This window comes from Camelus bactrianus, chromosome 6, assembly GCF_048773025.1.
Source record: "Camelus bactrianus isolate YW-2024 breed Bactrian camel chromosome 6, ASM4877302v1, whole genome shotgun sequence".
NCBI lineage: Eukaryota > Metazoa > Chordata > Mammalia > Artiodactyla > Camelidae > Camelus > Camelus bactrianus.
This window is the reverse complement of record NC_133544.1, coordinates 43,473,310-43,478,020: the sequence shown is the minus strand read 5'-3', so window position 1 is coordinate 43,478,020 and position 4,711 is coordinate 43,473,310. Positions and strand designations below refer to the sequence as shown.

At 47.5% G+C, this 4,711-nt stretch overlaps 1 pseudogene; it reads left to right on the top strand.

Annotated features, from left to right (window-relative positions):
* The first annotated feature begins 722 nt into the window (after positions 1 to 722).
* LOC105078491 (ferritin light chain pseudogene) lies at positions 723 to 2,597 on the top strand (annotated as a pseudogene).
* Positions 2,598 to 4,711: the final 2,114 nt, after the last annotated feature.

The following is a 4,711-nucleotide window of genomic DNA, read 5'->3' as shown; positions in this document are numbered from 1 at the left end:
CACAACAGCTGCTAGAAAATATTACTAATAAGATACCATTCTGAAAAGAAAAAATACATATGTATGTATATGTATAACTGAATCACCTTGCTGTACACCTGAAATCAACTACACTTCAATAAAAAATAAATGAAGGATACCATTCATAACAGCAACAGAAATTACAGAATATCTAGGTGTTAACCAAGAATACACAAATCTTCTATACAAAAATTTAAAAAATTCTAGTAAACAGAAAATAATCTGAACACACAGAGCATGTTCCATGCTTTTGGATTGGCTGTCCTAATATAGGATGACTCTATAAAGACCTAATTGAATTCATGATTAACCTACAAATTCAGTGCAATCCTACTCAAAATTCCAATTGGATTTCTTTTTGAGGAATATGAAATAAGTAAATAAATACTAAACTTTTTAAAAAGAAGAGTAAAGAAGGGAGACTTGCTCAATCAAACACCCTACAAACCCAAAGTAATACAGCGTGGTACCAGCTCAGTGACAGAACAAAAACCACGGCAACACATCCATGGGCTGTATGTGTATATACACACACATATATGTATCAAAACGTCACATAAAAACACACCTTCTCAGTGGGTTTAGCCACAAGTTAAGGTTTTGTTGGGATATTCTGCTACCCTACTACACTCTAACAAGTACACCTGAGAAATAGCGTTGGTGACAGTATCGAGGTCCCTGTATGACTCCAACTGAGCTACATGAAACTGGCTCTGGTGGGGGCACTGCACACCGCGTCCTACAGGTCTGGCTTTCTGGAGCTGCCTCCCAGAGTCAGCAGCAGCAACACATCCCTGTGGCGCGAGATGTTAAGAAGCCGAGGCAGAGGAAAAGAACAGTGGGGGAGCCGGGTGACGGTGCTTAAGGCTCTTGCCTGGAGGTGAAACATACCATGCTATTGACATTTCATTGATAAAGCAAGTCACATGGCTGCACTTCAGTGGTTCAGGAAAATGTGGCCCACCCATGTGCTCAGTAGAGGAACTGGAAATATCTGGTGAACGGCACTCATGATTACCACAGCTCTGAAGACATGTGAATCTAGGAATTACAGGCCAGAAGTTGCTCTGATACACCAAAATATTTACCAGTGCATTCCATCACCTCCCTGCCCCCTGCCCGACTGCTCAGCTTTCTCACCTGTGATAACACGCTCAAAATTGTACCAAGATTGGGGTTCCGCAAGGTCAGGGACAGTTTCTGTCTTTACCTTTCTAACACAGAACACCTGTTTTGTCTTCACCGGGTGCTAAATTTAGATTTGCCGAACTGAAGAGACACTGGAGGCAAGCATTCCCAATGGAACCCATTTCTCATCTTCATTCTTACTTTGTTACCAAATTCTGTCTTAGGACATTCCAGGGCAGATGGTGGGGGGAGGGGAGGGCTGCTGTTTTTCTAGGACACTGGGTTATTTAGATGGTTCTAGGTGGGCAGTGTTTCTCAGCCAAGAGCCCCGAGCTTGAACTCACCCATGTCAGGGACTCCAGAAGGACACTTTGGCCTCATCTCACCCCAAAGCACTCACCTTACAGGTTAGGACACTGAGCCCCAGAAAGAGGAATGATTTCTGTTTGCTTTAAGAGCCTGTGGCGGGCAGTGTGTCCAGTGGTCCCGTGGACCTGTCCCTCTTGCTTCTAGAGCATTTGGACAGAACCAATGTGTTTGGAGGACGCCCCTTCACCAGCCTCCAACCACCCTTCAACCTCTTTTGCGGTTACAACCTTTGGAATCAACCTTAGACATCCTCTGTTGTGTCCCCGCAAACCAGTGAACACAGTTTTTTGAGCTTAGCTCTAATTGCCAACCACACGCTCCTGGGTTCATCAGAATTATTCCACCGACATGGACGCCACTGCCAACCGCCTGGTCAGCCCGCACATGCAGGCCTCCCACACCTACCTGTCCCTGGGCGTCTACTTCGACCGCGAGGATGTGGTTCTGGAGGATGTGGGCCGCTTCTTACGAGAGCTGGCCAGGGAGAAGCACGATGGCCCTGAGCATTTCTTAAAGATGCAAAACCAGGACGGAGGCTACGCCCTCTCCCAGGACGTGCAGAAGCTGTTTCTGAGATGAGTGGGATAAAATCCAGGACACGATAGGAAACACCAAGGTCGTTGAGAAGAACGTGGACCCGGCCCTTTTGGATCTGCGTGCCCTGGGTCCTGCCCGGGCAGACCCCCAGCTCCGACTTCCTGGAGGCCACGCCCTAGCTGAGCAGGTGAAATTCATCGAGGAGATGGGTGGCCACTGGACTAACCTCCCAGGCTGGCGGCCCCCAGGCGGGGCTGGGCGAGTAGTTCTTCCAAAGCTCACCTGCAAGCATGACGAGGAGCCGCCGTAGCCCAGTGGACTTTGAGGAGCCACTCTGCATCCCCCTGGCATCAGGGCGTCTGCCTGAGCCTCTATCTGTAGCCACTGGAAAGCTCTTTAGCCACCCTGGAGCCCTCTCCCAAGCCTTGGACTGAATGGAAATAAAGCTTTTTGAAAGAACAAACCAAAAAGTCTATGGCCTCCTAAGTCCCTTTGCCAAAATGTTTGTGGCTGACTTTGCAAACTCAGTCTTATGCTCTCTACCATCTTGTACCCAGCCATGCTGTAAATTGCCATGTGTTCAGCAAAAGTAAAATTAACAGAGAGAGAGAAGGAGACAAAGAGAGAAAGCTATTTAATTTAAAATAGTGCAGATACTTCTGCCTGCTATTCCACTCAGTGAATGGATCTGAATCTGCTGTTCCCAGTGGGTCTCAGTTCCTGCCTCCTCCTCGCTGTGTAAGAACTAGCCGGGCTTTGTGCAGTTCAAGCTCAGCCCCTAGACACAGGCCAACCTGGGCTCCACTGAAGAGACAATATTCTCTCCCAACACTGGAGAGAAAGCTGGTCCTGTTGGGCTTCGTGAGAAATGGTGTCATGGTCTTGAACATGGAAACTTATGACCAGATTTCCCTGGGGCATCTGGACCAGCCTCACGGTCTTTAGAGCCTGAGCCTGGGTGTGATGTGCCTCTGCTGTAATCACTGCCAGCACAGGAGACAGGCTGAAGGAAAGAACCCATTCAGCACAACACATGTGTTTAATTACCCTTTGGTGATCATCTTGTGGGCAGGGGAGTATGGAGAGAATGAAAACTTGAATGAATCTATACATCACTGGACTATAAAAATCATTAAAATATTGATAAATTTAAAGACTTAATGACCCAGCAAAGATGGAAAATATGCTTAAATGCGGATCTCAGTCATTAAAAATGCATTTTGCATGCCACATTTACCTCTCATGAAAATGGGGGGAAAATACACTTAAGGCAAGATCGCTGAGAGTGCGTTAGAAAAGCAAATGACGATGCTCACTGAGTGCCCAATGAGGCAAGAACGTGCACGTGCTCAGGGAGTCTTTCTGTGGAGGCCGGTGGCTCTGTTACCATTTAAAGCTGCAGCCAATTCATCACTTCAGAGACTTCCGAACTGTGCAAGATGCAGGAAGCACTCTGCTCCTAGGGGAAGATGCCAGAAAGGGTCTGGCAGGGCAGAAGTGCCAAGAGGTAAGGCTACTGGAGAAATGTATATGGCAAGGAACGCTGAGGGGAGCAACTTACCAGAAGAGACCAAACTAGTCTCATACCAAAGCATGTTTCTTTTTCTTTCTTTCTTTTTTTTTTTTTTACCAGCCCTTAGTTTCTGTATTAGTTTGCTAGGCTACTGCAACAAAATAACAGAGTCCAGGTCGTTTAAAAAACAGATATTTATTTTTTTCCCGGAGGTGAGAGGTCTGAGATCAAGGTGCTGGCAAGGCTGGTTTCCTCTGAGGCCTCTCCTTGGCCGCCTTCTCCCTGTGTCTTCACATCAACTTCCCTCTGCCTGTCTGCGTCCATATCTCTTTTTATAAGGACACCAGTCATACTGGATTAGGGCCCACCCTAAAGACCTCATGCTAACTTGAATTACTTCTTTCAAGACCCAGTTTCCAAATCAGTCACATTCTAAGGGGCTGGGTCTTAGGGCTTCCACATATAAATTTGGGAGAGGGCACAATTCAAGCCATAACAGTTGCTAAATGATGATAACCCATCCAAAAGGAGGCTTGAGGTGGAGGGGTTGTTTTATTTTATAGAGAAAAGTAAAAGCTCATGGTGTGTGGAGTGGCTTCTGCCTGTCTAAGGTGTTTGACTCAGTGAACTCCAACTCACAAGGACTCCCATCAGCATGGACATGGGCAGAGAGGGGCAGATGTCAGGGCTGGGAGCCATGAACCAGTTTTGTGATCTTCAGCAAATAACACACCCCTCCCAAACCTCAATTTCCTCATTTGTGAAACAAAGGAGTGATGTGGGTGAGCTGGATGTGGTGACTGGCACCCCAGCCCACTTCTTCAAGCCATCCTGTGTGCAGAGACAAGAAGGAAAACTGCCCTTCTCAGGTCCCTTTCCAGCTGGAGTTCTGGTTATAAATCAGGTTCTCCCCACCCCACTACCATAAGAGGCACTGGTATGAGACTGGGAAACAAAAATGAAGCAAGGCTGCCTTCCCGTTGCCCTTTCTACCCGCCAATCCAATCGGAAAGGAGGCGTGGAGGCTGGAGTCAGCATTCCAGGCGGAAGGGCTCCAAGAGCAGTCGTGGGGACGAAGCACAGCAGGGGAGTGCCCCCGGAATCTCTCCCAAAGAGATGCTGGCAAAAGACGAAAAATGTGCC